At 43.4% G+C, this 20,215-nt stretch overlaps 1 protein-coding gene and 1 long non-coding RNA gene across 2 annotated transcripts in view; one reads left to right on the top strand and one right to left on the bottom strand.

Moving 5' to 3' along the window:
- Positions 1-20,215, bottom strand: part of LOC106744820 — an 81,617-nt gene that overhangs the window by 3,427 nt on the left and 57,975 nt on the right. The gene's annotated exons all lie outside the window — the stretch shown is intronic.
- LOC106744814 overlaps positions 1,353-20,215 on the top strand; it is a 206,166-nt gene continuing 187,303 nt past the window's right edge. Inside the window, exon 1 of the mRNA XM_014619855.1 lies at positions 1,353-1,608. The gene's annotated coding sequence lies outside the window, so the exon portion shown is untranslated. The remainder of the gene's footprint in view (positions 1,609-20,215) is intronic.

The following is a 20,215-nucleotide window of genomic DNA, read 5'->3' as shown; positions in this document are numbered from 1 at the left end:
TAAGAATACAAAAAATACCTAATAATCTAAGAAATTTCAAGTCTTTATATTATTTTTACTTGCTTAATATTATTAAGTTCAGATTTATCGTCTCAATTGAAAAAGATATAGAATAATAATATAATAATAATAATAATATAATTTCGCACTCAACAATGCAAATGTTACATAACACTGAGTGTTGATTAGGATATTACGCAATATCCCTAAGATAATAACAGCCGCGCGAATCCAATTACACGTAATGCGATAAACGTCGTTTGATTTTAACGCCGTGACTATTTGAACAGTCGTTCGAAAATCCGCCTTGTTTAAATTATAGGAGATCACGTGACGTGCCAATCCGCGGCAGTTTCGCGTCGTTACGCGCGGGTTCGAACGCGATCGTGACCGCTCCGTGTTCGCGGTGTCTTTTCACCGGTTCCAAGTGAATGCCGCGTGCCAACGAGTGGGAGTTCAATCGAATTCAGTGACGGGTGATCGTTTTCGCGTGTTAATCGGTCCGCGGCAGTGCGATTAAACCCGACGTCGCACGATATTCCCAACCGATGTTCCTCGCGTCCCATTGGAAAGATGGAGTCGCACGAGTGAAACGAAGCAAACGCATTCGCCTCAATCCGACGAAACCGATGCTCGACATCCGGCGTGCCTCGGTAAGTCTTTGTTCGCATTAGCGTGCAGGTAATGCGTCGAACTCCGACTGGATCGAATCGTTAATTAGCGTCAGCAAGAGTCTGCTGGAGATCGTCGGCCATTAAAGTGACCAGTAAAGTTTGGCCGTTACCCATGAGGCCCCGGGGCCCCTGACGATAATCGGAGAGTACGTTACCGACTGTTTCGAAAACACGCCACCCGCTCGAAATATTTCCGCCATTAGTCTATAACACAGTATTAATTTTACGATATTTTTCACATTGCGATCTCGCGCGCAAACTCTCGCAAGGCGTCATCGACATCTTCGACAGCATTTCGGCGGCGACAGAGGTTATTCTCGCGTGTATCGGCGCATCATCGGGATCTGACTATAACGATATATAACGTCGGTCTCAATCCTCGATAATAAAAGGGATAACGCTTCGCTATGCGGGTACCTAGGTACCGCTTGGTGCGCGATAAGTTAGGCTATTGATCTTGTTGCTAGGTGGTCCGCGAGCGCTGCCGCCGCCGCCAGTGGAACGTTTCGAACCCAGCTCGGTTTCCCGCCGGGCACAGCAGATGGCGGCAGCGAGGCGCGCGAGACAGTCTGCCGCGGAGTGACAGCTCGTGAACTGTCAGCAGCGGCGGTAACCGCGGGCGTCCCGTTGTGTTTCTGCTGCGTACAGACGTACCGCGGCCGGCCGGTGTGAAATAGCGCGACGTTTCCGTCCGGCAGGTCCCCCGGCTAAGTCCCGTCCTAACCGGGCGATCGTTTCGCGCGCGATTCAACGCGAAAAAGAGCCGCGGCCGCACGGTGGGTGCGCACGCAAGGGAGAACGGCTCGTCGCCGCTGTCGCCGGCTCGGCCAGTCTACTGGAAGATTCCATTGCGAGTGGGCTTTCAAAAAGTTCCGGACCCGTCGGCGAGTCTCCGCTGACACCGTCGCCGGGACGTCGTCACCGGACACACCAGGTACCGTGATCAGCCGGTCGTCGAGCGCCGATCGTCGCTCGCTTTCGCGAAATTCGCCGCGGGTGCGTGAGTGAGTGAGCGAGCGCGCGCGAGAGACCGAGCGAGACGGAGAGCGCGAGGGGACCCGGGACGGAGGGTGGCAGGTTGAGGTTATTACGGCGGCCGCTCTCTGGGTTCAGCTGGGCTCTCAGCTGATGCACCGACCGACCGGTTTGCTGCCTTCGGAGTCGGTCCCTTCGACCACGCGATGCAGCGGTTTGCTTCATGATCGTCACGCTTCGCCGCTGACAGTGACAATCCCGACTGATTAATCCCGGGATCGCTCGCGACTAGCTCGAATTCGTACGAGAAGGCAAAATTTCGTTAAAGGCCGCTTGATTAGCGCTAATCGAGCCTGTCGGCTCTCTGCTCGTGCTCTCGGAGGGGGAGAGGAGGCGTACGGTTAACCGGGGTTAGCGTTGAAACCGAGGTCTCTCGGCGGAATCGAAGGTACTTTCCAACGAATCGACTCGCACAACGCGCGTTTGACCCGGGGAGCTGTGACAACATTCGCCCGCTGTTTACTCGAGGTGTAGCCGTTTCCGTCGAAACTATCGCGAAAGTGTCATTTTGTCCTTCGCGGATACGTCATTTCTTTGTTCTCGAGATTATCGTTGCAGAAATTGCGCTCGCTTTTTTTTTCGCGTCTGTAAAATCCAAAATACGTTCCGTGACATTTAGAATCGTACACCGGAGTGACTGTTATCATCCTCTCTCTTTCCCCTCTTTCCTTCTCCACGTTATTATTAATTATTCATATTCCGCGTTGCGAATGCTTATGCGATTATTATCGTCGCGACTGATCATTCTATTTCCTGATCGTTACCTGATTGTTGAAACTCGATCGGACATATAAATATTCAATCTAAAACATGACCTAGAATTTACGTGATATTGACCATTCAGAGACTAGTCCTTTTAAACTCGTTCACGTTCACTCGAATAGACGCGTCTACGACAGATGTTTCGTTTTTACTTCGATTTATTAGCATCGCGTGACGCGAGAGTTTCGTAGGGATTTGAAGATTCTAGTTTGACATCTTTGCGATCATTTGCGCCGTCTTGAGCGGCTGAAAAAAAAGGAAAAATTAGATCCGTCATTCCGAGCTCTCTTGTACATCTTTTATGGTCTTGTCAGCGGCAGAAGCGGCTTCTCTCGTCCTCTCGTACGCGTACGTGACGCTTCGCGCACCGTCGGTTTCACCTCGTGAGACTCTCTCGCGGCATCGCGACGCGCAGCGTCGACTCCCGCGATGCTGACCCCGGACGTAGAAGCGTACACCGACGACGCGCACTGTCGACGTCACTTCGCATAGCGACCGATTGAAACGGGGTAATTATTTCGACAGGGAAATCGCCTTTCACGCGTAGCGTTGGCAATGTAACTTTTTTGCTTCGCGTATGCAAGCTTCAATTAAGAAGCCACAGTGATATCGAAAAAAAGTGATAGCTTCTTCAAATAATTGAAAAAAGAAAACGATTGAATCGTTGATATCAGTTGGCATGGTATTTTACAATTGATTCCTGTATGCAGGGGGTCCTAAAATTCTCATATGTGAAGTATACAGGGAGATTTTTGATACCAAAAGAAATCATTTTGTTCCTTTACCGATAATCTATATCCGATTATATGTCTTCATGATCGATATTGCCGAAATGAAAAATCCTTCAAGCTGTACTTGCGAAGATACATTGTCGTTCTCTATGTTGAGTATACTGAACGAGACACTTTTAAAGATTAATATGAAATATCTTCTTTTTTATTTACGGATTTTGTAAAATTCAAATCGGTATATATTTGTCGCGTCTACTTGAATTTCGCAGCGCGTGTAATCGTGAAATCTCATTATGAGTCTCTGAAAATAGGCCGAAATAATTCCAAGGATCCTGTCTGAAAGTAATCCCATGCGATATTATTCATCTTGACGCAGCTCGTCTTTATGTTACTCTTGAGGGACATTGACGGGGCCAGTAATATACGTCGCGCGAATTTAATTCCGTAACCCTTATTACAAAGTTTAATCCGCACACGCGCTCCTCGCGCGGTGTTTCATCCATTAAAGGACTTTTACGCGTTGAAACTGTGTACAGGATAAACATAACGGATACGAACGATACGACGAAATTATACCTCCTCCGGGGGGTAAAAAGTAAACGATCTAATCTGGAGACGACGCGGGTTGCGCGGCGTGTAATTTTGTCGATCATTTCGGAGGTTCGTGTGTGTGTGTGTATGTGTGTGTGTATGTGTGTATGTATATACAAGTTAATTATACAGAGTACCTCGCATCAACGTTCAACGGCAGTTTTTTTTGGGTGAAGGGGGGGGATTAATTTGGAATTCATTCGTCCCCGATGAGGACAGGAAATACCCAAGGGCCAATAGTTTTCGAGAAATTAGCAATTCAAAGTAAGGTACGCTGCTCGCGCGAGGATAACGAAATCATACTCCTTACTTACTCTTTCGGGCAACTTTTACTTAATACGATTTTAATTCGCGGCTTAATTTACAAAGCCACGTTGGGGATTAGAAAGTCGCGTTAAGCTGCAGTCGTTCGTACAAATCATCGCGCGACTCTTTCATTGCCGCGCCACGATGTGTTACATTTATAGCCGTGTAACGGTGCAACTTGATAAGAACGCGACGCGATGCCAATCAGCATGCGGGCCGCGATTTCTCTCTCTCTCTCCCCCCCNCCCCACCCCCCTTCCCAGCTGATCTTGCACGATATCGCCCAACGATTGCGCGGTGTAAACACGTTACTATCCTACATCCGACGCGCGAGAGCGCTCGGTGTCGAGAAAACCCCTCGGTGGAGAGTCCTCGGCGGAAGCCACGGCCGAAGGGGAAGGATTACGCGGGCAAACGGCAACGAGAACGACTCTGTCGTGGCACCGTTATCGCTCGCGAATCGACTCGCTTTTCCGTGAAGCGCCGCGCGCGCTGCACCGTCGAGGTCACCGCGCCCGGCTGCAGCTGAGCTTCCAGCTGACGAGCGGAGGCTGCGACCGGTTCGCCATGCTCCTTCCTCCTCCCCCTCCTCCCATCGCTCATGCTCTCTCCGTCTCTCATTTGCCGCCACCGCCGTGCGTTCCTTTTTTATCGGCCACCTCCTCCTTTTTCCCTTTAAATCGCCTTTCACGTGCACCGCGCGACTTCGCCATCTCGTCTCTCTCTCTCTCTCTCTCTCTTTCCTTCTCTTCCTCCTCCTTCTTTCCCTCCCCCCTGCTCCTTCTCTTCCTCCCCCGCTCGCTCGTCCTTCTCCCCTACAGAAGTTCGTATTGTTCGTCGCACGCGGCCGGGAACGGCCGACTTCGGTGAACCAGTTCCAAACCGTTTCCTTCGCGCGTCTCTTCGGCACGTTCCGCGTGACGGCGAACGCACGCCGTCTCGAGTGACGCAAGAGAGTGCGAGAGAGGAGGGTACGTTAATTCGGGGTGCACCGACGCACTCGCGCACGCAGCTCTGCACCGCCGCCACCACCGTGATTTTCGGCGCTCCGTTCGACGCGTCGCGGCGCGAAATTCGCGGGAGTCGTTCCTCGCGGCTCCTGGCCGTCACTCTCCGGATGATTCATTCGCAGCGGAGGAACGCGCTTCTCTGTATCTCACTCTCGCACTAAAATACTAGACACACGTTCGCACAATTTCTGCGTTATTCCGATGTTGTCGATAGCGACCGTGTCATTCGTTAATTCGATCGGCAGCGTTAACGGCGGTCACGAGGGCAGTGAGAGAGACAACGATATTTTCGTGGAAAATTGTGTTAATCGCGCTTTAAGCAGCGAGGTGAACCAGTCACCAGACAAAAACTTTCGTCCTCTTCATGAGCGGTAAACGGCGCGCGGCATACGGCCGATTGTATTCACAAGAGCTTCTTTCGCGAGTAGGAGAACGGTAAAAAGGCTGGCAACGGCTGGCGGTGGAATTCACTCTGGAAATCTAAACTACTCAAAATCGCGAGCTCGCCGTTGCGGGCGCGCGATTCCGACGCCGAAATCGATTCTTCGGTTTCCGATAATATTGTACGCGCGCGCGCCCCCCCCCCCCTCGCCGATCCTGAGATAGCTCGAATGTATTCCTACACAGAGAAAGAGATTTTTCTTTGGGTTTAATAACATTTCTCTTGAATTGAAGCAAATTTGTCTTTTGAAATGGAACAAACAAACGAATGTTTCATTCAACAAACAGGATTATTTGGTTTCTCAAACAATAAATATTTATACGTCAAATGACATCTTTTATACTTTCATGCAAAGATTATAACGGTTGTTACAAATAATAAATTATTGGAAAGAAGTAACATTATATCAGAAAAATATTAAAGATCTTCTTTGTTATATATTTAATATACAATGAAATAAATTTTTTATTGAAAACTCAATATTATTTCCTCAAAATAATAGTGCTTGTTTTATAAATATCTTAAATAACATAGTTTATTTTACATTTTCATTTAAATAAAATGATAATATTAAATTCTGTTATTTATATTAACGAATCCAAGTCAAGCAAACACATATACTAAATCTAAAGAAACCTTCTCTGTGTGGTGTATCCGAAATTTACGGAATTTCTCTGTAGATTCGACTTAAACGAACCTGTGCCTCGGTACGTTCTTGATCGCACGCGTCACGCGCGCCGCGAAGTACGAAATCTGGTGTCGATATTTTGCGGCGGGGCCCGAGCAAAGTAAATCGATCGGCTTTACCGATTCGTTTCGCCGGCGTTTTTAAAAGCGGCGCGACTTCGCAACCAGAAAGAAACTCTCCGCGCGCAGTTAAATTGATCCTAATTGGGCCGCCGTCGACAGCAGTAAAATGTTGCGATCCGTCGTTCGGCTGCGTTTTATCGTCGCAACAACCGGTTGCATTGTGGATCGCCCGGCTCGTAAAAACGCTGATTGTAAAGGGGGTCCGTACGGATGCTATCTCTCTGCCATCGGAAAAGAGAAAAATCCACAGACCGGTATTCTCAGCGCGTATTTATCGTTAAACGCTGTGCCGATCGTCCGCTCCGAATGCACTTCTTCTATCTCTATTTAACGCCGAACTCGTCTGATTTTTCAGCGATGTGAAAATCAGATATCCGCTTTACGTTAATCATCCCGCTGAGATTTGCTCGAATATATTTAGGTGTCGTACATAGTAACAATTTTGTGTTCAATGTGTTTCAACACATTTCAATACATTTCATATGTCCCAAATGGTCCATCTAAATTTATATGTTGATTTAATACAGGTTGAATATGTTACAATATGCGAATAAGAAGTAACACATAGTATATCAACCATTAACACGAAAGATATAACAATTTGACACTACTTGTAAGCAAATTTTATATAAAAATAACATATTTGTAATATTAAATATAATTAAAAGAAATGTTATTTTTACATTTTTTCGAATATGCTACACATGAATATGCTACATGGATATGGATTAATATTCTTTATTCTACGATGTGACAATTCTTATTCTAAGTTAAGATACGCAATACGTTGTCTGCAGGAGATATAATTTTCATTTTTTTTATAAAATAATGCCGGTGTTATTACTCGTTTACTTCATAATCTCACTTTACACTTTACATGTGCAACATGATTTGACAGAATAATGTCGCTTTTGGTGGCAGACAGCGACATTTCTATGTGATATTTAACATATAAAACATGTTGATTTAACATAGCAACAGTTTTTTTACCGAGGAAAAATAATATTAAGCTACATGATCTTTATGTTAAATGTATATTTACATAAATTGTGTTATTTGAACATAAAAGAATATTGAACATCAATTCAACACAAAATCTTTAAATAATCACATTATGTTACGTTAACATACGGCTATGTTGATATATTCAATACAAAACTTTTAACAAGAACCGATTTTAACACAAGAACAGAGTGTTTTTTACTTTGTAGTTTTTAGTTGCAAATATTTCTCAAACATTCTTGTTTATCCCACTTTAATCTGCAAGATTACTATGCGGGATTTTTTTAATATATCTCATTTGAAATAAAGGTTAATCGACATATGTCATTTTTAATTTATCATTTTTTTCTGCATGCTGTGTTTACATGTTTTTCTTAGCATTGGTTATACATTATTCATTGCGGCAGACATTGGTTATTCTCGGACGACGTGACACGCGTTGCGTTACTTCATCCTGGCATTATTAAATAACTCAGATTTCTTCCCGCGCATGGATATCTTTACTTTAGTAATCTCGTCGCGATGATAAGCGCTGATTGCTGTTACACCGCTGGTAAACCTGTCACCCCGGCTTGCAACTGTGTTACGCGATGACACGCGAGAGTCGTAAAGTCAACGGCGGTGGCAACGCCAGCCTTCGTAAATGGAATCCTCGTCCGACGGAGAATAAAATCGTAGTAATCCCAGATTTGATTACGCAACACGCTGAGAAAAAAGAACAAAGACACCGAAATATCGGTTAGCTACCAAAAGTTACTTCCTGAAATTTTGTGCCGCGCAACGCTGTCTTTCTGGTAAAGCCGATAGATCTGCGACGTCTGGTACTTTCTTGGATTTGAAATAAAATAGACGCGTAATCAGAGAACTTTACGGGAAAGAGGAAAGAAACAAAGTGCAGGAAACGCAAGTGAAACGAAGGTATCTGGTTTCTTTAGACTTCACGTAATTTCATCTGGACACGAGAGCCAGCTCCCTTCTCGTCGTGCGAGTCATGCGCTTTCGAGATTACAAGATATTACTTCGGTAAAACACTTCGTCGGCCTTCAACGCGATGGAAATGTACCCTTGCTTCCCGGGGACTCGGTAACTCCGGTTACGTAATGTGGATTGCAGTGCTTCAGTTGAGGATTAATCTTCGCCCAACGGATAAATTCACCAAAGCTCATTAGCGCGTTGCTCAATTCGTATCACATGTGGATAAATAATAATTCACGACGACATCTCGATCCTCGCGTTATTCTGTCATAGTTCCTTTATTTGGTTGTATTACGACAGCATCCTATTACGAATGTAGCCATAAAGTCGTATGTGTATATAAAATTATACGTGCTTAATGCGTGCCTAAAAAAATGCGTGCGTAAAAAATTTACGACTGTCATAAGACGTGCGTTTTTATTTTTTAATTGAACGTAACAAGGCAACCTTGTCCAAACATAAAAAAGACGTATTAAAACGCATTAAACATATTGCATTCTCTTATCTTGTTTTTTATATAAAAATAAAGCACTTTTAGATAAATTAAATGTAAAAGTACAGAAAAATACATATTGCATGCGAATAAACCTTGTTTCAAGTTATTTATAAGTTTATATACCCGCAAATATATCACAAGTTTTTATCGTAAGCATAAAATTGATCCTGAAATATATTCTGAATCTTAATAAGTTTTTCAATCAAGAATATTAAATTAAAGCAAAAATCGAGTTGTTTGTTTAAATTAACCTAATCTAATCTTAAACTAATTTAATCTTTCTTCTATAAAATTTTATAATATTCTTGAAAAGAGGATAAATTCTCCTTTGGAGATATGTGATAATGAGTTTTTCTAAAATTTATGATGAGCATATTTTAAGACTGTTGCTAAAAAAAAATTCTTTGTTAAAAATAACTATTATATAAAATAACGTAAAAAAAACGTGAAAAAAGGCAAATGAATAATCACTTCTAGTAGTAGTGATATTTTCTGCGTGTACGAATAACTTTGCATGGCTACACACGTATAAATGATTGAATAGATTTTTTTCGGAAAAACAAGATAAGAGTATTGACAGTTTTTCATTAACATGAACGAAAATTATGCTGTATACATTTTGTCTGCAGGAAGGTCACACGCGTATCTAATCTCCATTCTATCGGGCTAATCGATCGATTCGGTTTCATTTAACAAAGGGATCGCCTATCTGACAGTATTGCTCAACCGGTCATTCACTAGAAGCATCTCTTCTACTTCGGTTAGCAACTGGCGCTCGTTCGCGATGCGTTTAGTTGTTGCTAAGCGGCCAGATTTCCATGCGCGGTACAAGACGGTTGTACCTGACGCACACTCGACGCGACGCGTCGTTGAGAACCGCTGAGGTGAGCACACCCGGTAGGCCGCAGACAGCGAGGCGCTGCTCGCGCAACGGCGTGTGTCACTCGAGATTGAATAATCGCGTTCCGCGATTCGAAAAGTGCAATCGATATCGGCATATTCGCCCGCACGTTCCTGATAACCAATAATTAACGTCATCCCCCGCGTGCGAGCTATGCGTCGACGTCTTATCGTTGTTATTAGCTCGGTCAAGAAAGCAAATAGAAAGTCACGCTGTGTCGCGTCGCGCGCCGAAGAACGCCGTTCGTACGCCGCTAAAAGTGTCATTCGTCGCGGCCGATTTTTATAAAATGTGTACGACAAGAAGTGTCGCGCTGGCTTGCGCGCTTTGTATCTTCTAAAGCGGAAAATTAATTGGGTCATGGATAGGCCGCTTCTTTCTTTCTAATTTAGACGTGGTCGGACAAATAGTGTTTCTTCAAAGAGAAGGAAGTATTAATGACACTTGACTCCGTTAATTTTGTACTACACAGTGAAATTGTTATTCCATTATTTACTCAATCGTGACGGGATTTCAATACGAACTTTCAGTGAAACGAAATTCGCGATGCGCTCTTTTTAACCTTCTGTTAGTCGCATTATTCAATAAGTACACGTTCAGGCTTCGACTTATTGCCGTTGCTATACGGCCTCAAAATCGAACTCGTTCTTGGAAATGTTTTTTCTTTATTCTTTTTGTTCTTCACTGTTTCTATGTACTTTAGTGCCTGGTCCATTAATCAAGCGCTAATATTACTAATGAAAGAAAAATTGTTTCAAGAAGCAGAAAAAATATTAAGAAAATTAGTGTATCTCTAAGACACATTGCGATCATTCATGGGTAAAAAATATTGCGGACTAATGGAGATAATGGAGAGTTAAGCCGTATTTACTGAAAAAGTAAATTCGTGCACTATAAACTGTCTTATACTATCGTTTGATAATTCTCGTTAAACCATTACCTCCGGCAAATTTCATTGCTCGGTTTGGTTGTAACATTTGCGGATTATTTGGCATCCTATGACATTCGTTAGTTTGTGTGTATGCGTACACGTACATGGGCTATTCCACTTGTTGATGCAAACGAATTAATACTCGAAGGTGCAACTAGTACCGAGGCACGCAATATATTCGTGATTTATTTCGGAGAGAACTAATTATATTATCGAGCTTTATCGCATCCTGTATATACAGTTTCTCTTTCCTTAGAAGCGGCCATGGCGTGTACGTGTGTGAAGTGTAAATTATTAATTAATTCTGGAAATAAGCGGACTTTCCTTCGTTACTATATACTAAACGAAAAACTTTAGGCCTGGGCATCATAAACGCAATGGCTTGTATTAGAAAATTTCGCGGTTTATCACGCGTTGCCACCTCTACACTCGCAGGCACATCGAGAAACGCGCGTGGAAGCGTATACGAAGTAAAAGTCCGGCGTTAAGAGACGAAGTTATCAACTATAATATCTACCGTATCTCTCTCTTTCTATATAGAAACGCGAGTAAGCGCCACATCGCGTTACAATCGAGATGCCGCGGGTGTTTGCTTTTCTCTTGGGTTAATGTACTTTTCTCAAGTGCGGGCGAGAAGATACACGTCGCGCTAGACTCGTCTCGCACTCGATACAGATTTCATTTCGCGTGATTCCGATAACAGAAATCTCGCGTGATTTACCACGATCTTTCCGCTCGCGTTAATGCATGTCGGAAACAGGTGATCACGGCATTTTGGCAATTTTTCAAAGCGCCCAGATCCTAAATCTAAATATCACTCGAGATTTACGTCTTACAAACAACCTTCTCGTCCCCCTCTTTTTGTCTCTCCAATTTCGATAAAAAAAAATATTAACATTATATAATCCAGGGTTTCTTATAATACGGAATGTCAGATACGCTTTGTTGGCGATATGAACTTTATTCGTCACTCATCGTAATTTGCGGCCCGCTGACAAATACGGAAACCGGAGACGTGTCCGCATTACGTAAGACAGGTTTGGTTGCAGTTGTAAAGGTTTATGACTGACGTGGCTTTAATAGCTGCTGCGCGATTACGTAAACGCGTCCCGTCGTTGGAATTCGGCGGATCAGCGAAACAACGGTGGGCGCGCGCGCGCGGTCCTTTGGCGGCAAGAACGTATCGATTCACGCGTTTAACGTATCGTCGAACGGGCCGCCCACTCTTCGGGCCCCGTCGCCGCCGGCGGCGATTCTCAAGGCCTCTCTCTCACCGGGTGGATTTTCGTAAACAAAATTTACGGTCGTTGAACTCGGCCCGCGGTGTGTTGCCCCGTCGGCGGCGGCGCACGCGAGAGATCGCCGAGGTTAGCTCGTTTATTCTCGCTTGAAACGCGATTAGAGCCCCCCGTCTCTCTCGGCCGAATCGTTCTGTTCAGCTTAGGCGGGATTACGTTCCGGCATCTCCGTAGCGTCGCGTCTCTATCTTTTCTCCTTCCGGCTGTTTGTCGCTGTCGGATATCGTGATATGATTAGCTGTAATTCGACTAATAATTCGACTGGCGTAATACGACCTACCGGTATGCCGCGGAGATGTCGGGACAACGGTGTTACTTCGAATCCGCTTTGTCACACGCGGATATTTAACCCTTCGACCGCACACTTCTGGAAAGTTCGCTCGCACTGCAAACAGAATATCGACCAGCGATTTTTTTTTCTAAATTCCATATCTGAACAACTATAAAAGGAAAAAGGTTGACAAAGTTTTATAACAAAGTGTATTTTTCTACTTTGATGTTTGATTATTCATAGAATATCAAGTTCGATGTCGTTGAAAAAAAAAATTGAATTTAAACAATAGTCTTGCGAATGATAGTGTTTTACTTGAAAAAACGTAATTTTTTTACTTTTTATTATTTTGATTTGCGATTGTAGGGCAATGAAGTTGAAAGGTGGTTCTAACAGAAAAAAATATGACTCTAGTGCGCGTTCGACGCGTTCGATATTTTTTTTTTGAGCCACCGAAAACAGGTTATTTTCAAATATCGAAAAGATGTTTTTATGGGGAAAAAAATATTTTTGTTATGAAAGTATTAAAAATAGGTTATTTTTTACCTGTAAAATGGTAACACGCGCGTTGTATAAAAAAATAATAAATTATTTAGATTGCGCTGTGCAGGACGCGCTCGCGTAGGTTATACGCTGTGATATGACACTATTATTTGTTATTTTCAAAGCAACACGCATAATTACAATACTTATTTACGTACGCTACTCACATACAAATTTTCAGTAATAAAAATCATTCGTGGCGTTAAAGATCACGCATTTCTCTTCGTTATAGCTCTTTACCGGGTCTGTCTGACCCAGAATGCGATCAAAGGGTTAAAGACGCGGCACATAATGCGTCACGAATTCCGGATTTTTCTGCCGCATTTTGAGAGCTACAGCAATACCGCGCGATTGCACGACGTAATAAACTGATATGCTTCTTTGTGAGCAACAATTGGAGCGTTACGCTAATGGCGCTAATTCTAGCGGTAACTCATTGTTGTTGTATTCATTAGCGCTCACCCGCTACTGTCTGTACACACGCGGCTTTTGAAAACACGTTTTCCACTATTCTGTCACGTTTGCGTGCGCAGATATTGCTTCTATTCGTTATATCGTCCGTTATTTTTTTTGCAGCGACAAAAAGCGCTCACGGAAGATCAACGTTCAAAAATTATACTCGAAAGTCTTAAAGGTTAAACGTTATTGCGAACTCCAGTAGGCATTATCGTTTGGCTTATGTACACGTGCTTATCTGTGTATAATTGTTACTCATTAAGGGGACTTTTCGTAAGAACAGTGTTCAGCCTTCGTTAGAAAACGACGAGTAACTAGGGTGGAACGCGAACATCACCGTCTTCGCGCGCGCTCTTCTTTTCTTTCTCTCTCTTTCTCTCTCTCTCTCTCTCTCTCTTTCTTTCTTTCTTTCTTTCTTTCTCCACGTTTCTCCCGTTTTTCGAATTCGTTCGGTGCAATGTTAACGCCGTATGCGGCACGTGGAAACGGGGTTAAACGAGGCAAGTGCGGAAACTGCGGATTTCTGAAGTTCGTCGTTGTATCCCCCCGACTGCTGCTGTGTACGCTGTGTAGCGTTAAGCAATTTCCGAGGCAACTCGCGACATTTCGTTCGTAACAAAAGCGCGGCTGACGTGCGTTCCCGTTGCATATTTATCAGACGTCATGCCCGATAACAATCGGTCGATTTCTTAATTACCCCACGTTGCACACGTCGCTGGGACCTCTCGTTGTGCGCGTCATGCCATTTTTCACGCGAGTGAGCAGATGTGCTCGCCAANTTTTTTTTTTTTTTTTTTTTTTTTTTAATATTAGACCAGCACAGACGCGCGCGCTATTCAGCTTATACGGAAAGAAATTTCAGTTAGTATAATTAAATAAGTACCAGACTAAAAATCGTTGGCGAGAAAATAATATCTCTGTTACTGTCAAAATGAATATCTTATATGATAACAACTGCAAATCAAAGTGAGTGACGACTCGCATCGAAATCGAGATTTCGAGACAGCTAATCAGCATCGTGGTAAAAGGCTTCAACATTTCCATACATTCCAGATATCTGTTAATATGCCTTTTTTTTAGAGAGTGATTAGTATATAGCGCGCGCGCCTTTCATGCTTTTCTCTTTCTTTATATAATATAACCACACATACATTAAATTTATTCATTACGATGACAGTTGGACGGTACTTTGCAAGATATATTTAAAAATATTTTCATTTTACCTGGAATTTCTAATAAATTATCTGGAAAATCCAGGAATTTTCAGGGAATCTTTTACGGGTTTGAGTAGATATTCTGCTTGCGATAATTTCGATTAAAACGAACTTCTCGGGTCTACATGAATTTTTTTTTTATTATGGACCGCGCAAACAGGCTTTTCGATATTATAGTGGATATGACGCTGGATAACCCGTTAAAGGGTATGCTTATATTATAGTGGATAACCCGTTAAAGGGTGTGCTTATCGCGTAGCTACAAATTGTATCTATCGACCGTTATACATCGACGCGATCTATCGCATATGGAAAACGAACGCGCGCGTCGCATAGACGCTCACATGGTGCGGTGTTCGGTGAAAAGGTATTCGGGAAACAGCGCGAACGGAAAAATAAATGGGCACTACCTGCCGTCGCGCCCGCCGTGTGCAAAACGCACCGCACGCGGGGTTATAAAATATCAGGGTCGTGCGAAAATTTCCGCGATTCTATTCGATGTTTACAAGCGATCGTTGATCCTCCGTGTCCTTTCTCACGGTTCTCGGCGGTGTGGGTGCATCGCCGCCACTCTCTATGCAAATCGCGTGCACTAAACGGTAGCGCTCACGCGCTGCCGCGAAAAAAGTGAGCTCTAAGAGCTATGCGTTTTCCAACATTTCCCCAATCGCCGCTTCGTTTCGGCGAGCGGTACTTCGCGCAGCGATTTGCACTTAAATAGCTTCGAAGTTTCGGAAAAAAAAGTTTCATCGTTTTTTCCCAATTTTTTCGCAAATTTTTTCGATTTCTGTCCCAAGAGCACCAAAATTCGTTTAGGAAAATACACGCGTGTTCGGTTAAAACCTACTTTATTTATTTGTACTCATAAAGAATGTAAGAAACAAAAAAAAAAGTCACGAGAAAATTGAGAGAAAAATAAGGGCTTTTTTTCCGAAACTTGCCCGAACTTTTGACTTTAAAACCACATTTGAGTCAGCAAAATTTGGATGTGCCTATTTTTTGTTTCTTTTTTTTTTCGTTTTGTATTTTATATGCGTTATTCACATAGCACGATTGAAGCGAACGGCAGATCGTAACTTGCAGTTTGATAAATGCATCGCGATGGAAATCAAGGTATTCGTGTTATAACGCAATAAAATGAAAGCGACTACGCGACACGCGATAATTACGAGAAAGTGCGTAAATTTCACTTTTATTTATTTGCAGCGTTTTACCGTGTAAATAATGCGAGACTGACCGGCGTAGTAAAACGACTGGCTTTGCACAAGGGAATGCTTGCACGAGATTTTGCGCGAATCGTTATCGACATCGTATCGGCGATAGTTGGTCCGTTCGTTCGTTCGCTCGTTCGCGGTGGAAACGCGTTGGATGAACCGCACAGAAGCTGCGAGTGCAGGGGCGGGCCGAGAGGCTGTTGCACCAGCAATGCCAATCCGACCGCTGTTGCACTCCACAGTTGCATGTGCTATAGCTAGCGCGTTAGTGCCTACCGTCCTTTTTGCAAACATCGCTCGCCTCTCCTTCCGAGAGTGTGTACTAGCTTTCCCGATAGTATCCCCGACAGTTTCTATGGTTGGAAACGCTCGAATGTAGTTTTTCGGTGGTCGCCATACAGATCGAGGAACAAAGTTCAAAATTAATTCTAAAAAAATATTTTATTTAAGCCTAACTTATTTTCTTGAGCTCCCCGTTTTAAGGTAGTGTTTCTCGCATCTCGTGTTTCATCTCATAACAATTGTTAATTATTTCATCCAGTAACAGAGATATTTTTACACTTCTTATGAATGCATCAAAATTTAGCGCATTGTTAAACATAACTCAACATATTTGGTCGTACGAAAAAAAAAGAGCCCGGAGATAAAAGGTTATGTAATAATTTGATGGGTTACAAGAGAAATTTGGAAATCCCTCAAGGACGTATGAATTATTTAACGTTAGCCCTGAAACTTCGATTGAGAGACGTGAAAATTCCTGGAGAAGTTACAGTTATAAACGCGGGCGCGGTTTTTTTCACTTGCACGCTGAGATATATTTCTTCTATTATAAATAAGCTCTATCGACCGCTAATAATCAATATTGCATTGTCTCTTTTTGCGGACTGCCGACATAATCCCTCGGTATTGTACGCAAGAGCAGTACCAACGTCAAGACCGGCAATCATTTCACGTTGCGCTCCACGGTAGAATCCCAGCTAGATCAAGATTGAAGCCGTCGCGCGTCTCTCACGTCACGTTGTAGAATCGACCGGTTTTTTTTGTACCGCTGATGGCGCGTTCTTTCGCGAATCTCCGGCGGGTCGTGCTAACGATTCCGCTCGCGGACACGCCTGGTTTTCACCTATATATTTCTCTTTCTAGTCATTGCATCGCCCGCGAAGACGACGAGAAAAGTAGATGGAAGACGAGACCGTATAATTAGAAAGTATATGTACGTAGTCACGTGGCCTCCCCTCTCTCTCTCTCTCTCTTTCTCTCTTAGGTGGAGTCCGCAAATATCTCTCCAAGCCGCGGATAGCCAACGACCGACAGCGGTTGGCGAATGGTTTATTTGCACTTTTGGTGCGTTCCTTCCGCAATGTATATCCACGTGTGTTTCCGCGATTCTCGCATCGTTGGCTTTTCCGCGATGCAGCTTCATTCGTATTTTATCTCGCGGACTTGGCGGGTTTTCAGCGGGAATTTTGAAAATTTGCAACACTAAGATATAAAATTAGTCGAAACATAGTCTCTTTATAAAAGGACAACTTCGGCGCTCGCGAGCTAAAAAAGAAAGACGATGAACGTTGTAGTAATATGTAGCAGAATTAGCACCTGGTAGACACGTTCTGTCCTCAGGGCTATGAAAATTCGTTGGCTCGATTACAGGGGCCGATGAACACGTTCGGTCGATTTGACTCGACCGAGGGAAAAAGGGCTGTCTCGAGCAGTTTGCGACATGTTTGTGTAGGATAGGCAGCCACACAGTCTGGCCCTTTACCTACCGAGTTTCTCGCTGGATCATTAAGTCCGATAATACGATGAGAGCGGCTAATTAATTTAATTTTCCTCTGGCCTTGATGACCACGGCGTTACTTACACCGAGCTTATTAAGACGCGAATTTGCGCTTTATTTTCGTCGACGGTTATTTCATCAGAAACGGTTTTTGCGTCAAAATTGTGAAACGTGTAATTGCCGATGCATGATATTTCAATAGTAAATTTTTTTCAGTATTAACTTGATTGCAAGATTCGTTAGATGCATCTCGAGTCGTGATATCGAAAGGGTTAAGCACCGATCGCGATGGAAAATTGATACCAAGGACGCGCGTGACCGCCTGCCGCGCTTCCTCACGAAAAAGCCTCGGTTTATTCGCACGTATTCTCGCGTAAACAGACTCGTTATTCGCGATCGCGTGATAAACGCTCGCTCGTAATGCTTCGCAACGCTTACGTCCAAAGGTGGCACTGAACAGTCATTTCTAAAGGCTCGTCTATGATTCAAGCGCTTTGTAAACGCGGACGCTTGTGATACATCGATACTAACAACCAGCAGTATGAATATTTTGTTTTCAACATTGATCACTTTCTACATTACATTAATATTTGCACCTAGAAGAAAAGTATTGTGTAATTTTCAATGGCCTCTATAATTTAACAGGAGTTTCTGTTTGAACCAAAAGTTACCAAGCTAATTAGTATTAACAATTGAAAAATATAATTCTTTGCCTTAGAAACATCTTTACTTTGAAAATGTCAAAAAATAGTTTTTTTTCTCTTTATGTCAATTCTCCTTTTTTCTTTCTCTCTTTATATATTCGCGATACACAGGGATAAAACCCCTTTTGTACTTATATTAAAATCGATCATTATTAACATTTTTGTATTAAATTTTCAACATGCCTATCTTTTAATTTAACATATTGTATTTATGTTATCTCAATATATTTTGAGTTGAATCGATATTCAACATGTGTTAGCGTTTAATTTTATCGATTAATATATTTATTTTATGTCAATTTTTGACATAATATTTGGGTTATATTTACCAACATATTAACTTAACTGTTAAATTAACACAAAAACTCGAGTGGACCGTTTGGGGCATGTGAAGTGTGTTAAATTTAACATAAAATTTTTCCTGTGTATTTTTTGATGAATCGAGATTTTGAAATGAAACCCATTCTAAAATCAATCGATTCACTTATGAAAAGATTAATATGTTAGAGCGAGGGGATCTCGAGCGAGGGGATCTCTTCCAGAAAGCGATTGAGATTTGGTTTTCCACCTCCAATTTGCTAAAGTGCGTTGCGCGCGCGCACTTTCGAGTGGGCTTAAAGGAACGCGCCTTAAAGTGCATCGATGCGCCGCGCCGATTACACAACGGAACGCGCTATTCACGCATGTAACGCGCGGCGCACCTTTCATACTCCTACATACCCGCGCGACGCAATCACGCTTCGGGCACCGATGAACTGAACAGGGAGGGGCCACCTTGCCTCGGCGATTTATATGGGATCTTAACGGAAACGCGCCGAGAAAACGTGGATACCTTCGTATACTCTCGCGGATACTCTCAATTAAACATTCCCTCGGATCTTTTCGATCCGCGGGAAATGATCGCCGATACGGTGCCTCGCTTCTTGCCGGACGAACGGCTTGTACATTTTCTCCGATCGAACGTTTCTTCCTTTCCATCTTTTTCCAAGACGTGCCATTAATATCGACCTGGATTCGCCGTTTAAAAGACCTCCCGCCGCTTTGCGATATCGCGCCGAGCTCTCCATGTTCAGTAGCCATGAAGGCATCGGCTGTGGAAGGGACCTTGTTTGTTTTTTAATCTTTAATCTATACTTCGCCTACGGTTTCGAGTTACCACATTCGTATGTAAGGCTAACTCTATACGGTGTGCTACTGGCAATAACGCCACTCTTTTTGCCGATGATGCAAGCGGGCGCTTCGAAGGTCCCGACATTGCGTATCCGTGCTCGTAAATAAAAACTGCGATCGCGGGTTGAAGTTTCAAATCATCACGTCGTATCGCGGTAATACTAGAAGATCAAACCAATATTTATCTACCTTGTCTCTCTCGCCGGGCCTGAAGGCTAAGAACATACTTAGGGAAGGAAGACATTCGATTGGCAATCTCTGACTGACTGACAGACAATCGATTTAATATCGATTAACATTCGGTGCAAAAACAATTGTGTAACTGACTGAGAAGCCGGACGAAATAATAAATCTCACGATTCGCTGTTCTTTGCAAAGCTGGCGACTTTTGGTAGAAGACAAATGGCACACGTATATGTAAATGTCGCGATTAAGTTTTTTTTTCAGGTGACATTCATGAGTTTCCTTTGATTTATAAGTATGACACGCGAGAACGCAGCGCAGAAAAACATCTTCGCGAATATAGTTACGCGCGACGTGTCCAGGAGCGTGACTAGCAGTTTCGCAGCCTGATGCATAGTTCTGAAGCAGCGCTTTCTTCTCCGCGGCATATCTGATAAACAACTTACAATTCGCATAGGAATACCGCGAATGTCACGAGGAAGAAAAGGATTTCGCAATACCCGAAATCCACGCGCTCCAACATTAATCGAATACAGCTTATTTCATTCACGTTGCTGAAACCTTGTAAACTAGTGTAATTTAACACCGCGCACTCTTTTCGCTCGCCTCGACGAAGATGTATTACGCCTCGCCCGCGCGGCCCGCGCGAGATCACGCTGCAGATTTCTCCTTGGCAATCAGGATCGTATTCCGCCTCCCGCCACTCGTCTATCTCGACC

Source organism: Dinoponera quadriceps, unplaced genomic scaffold, assembly GCF_001313825.1.
Source record: "Dinoponera quadriceps isolate SergipeBrazil2010 unplaced genomic scaffold, ASM131382v1 scaffold1308, whole genome shotgun sequence".
Classification (NCBI taxonomy): domain Eukaryota; kingdom Metazoa; phylum Arthropoda; class Insecta; order Hymenoptera; family Formicidae; genus Dinoponera; species Dinoponera quadriceps.
Note: the sequence above shows the minus strand (reverse complement) of the source record. Positions and strands in the feature narration are given on the sequence as shown.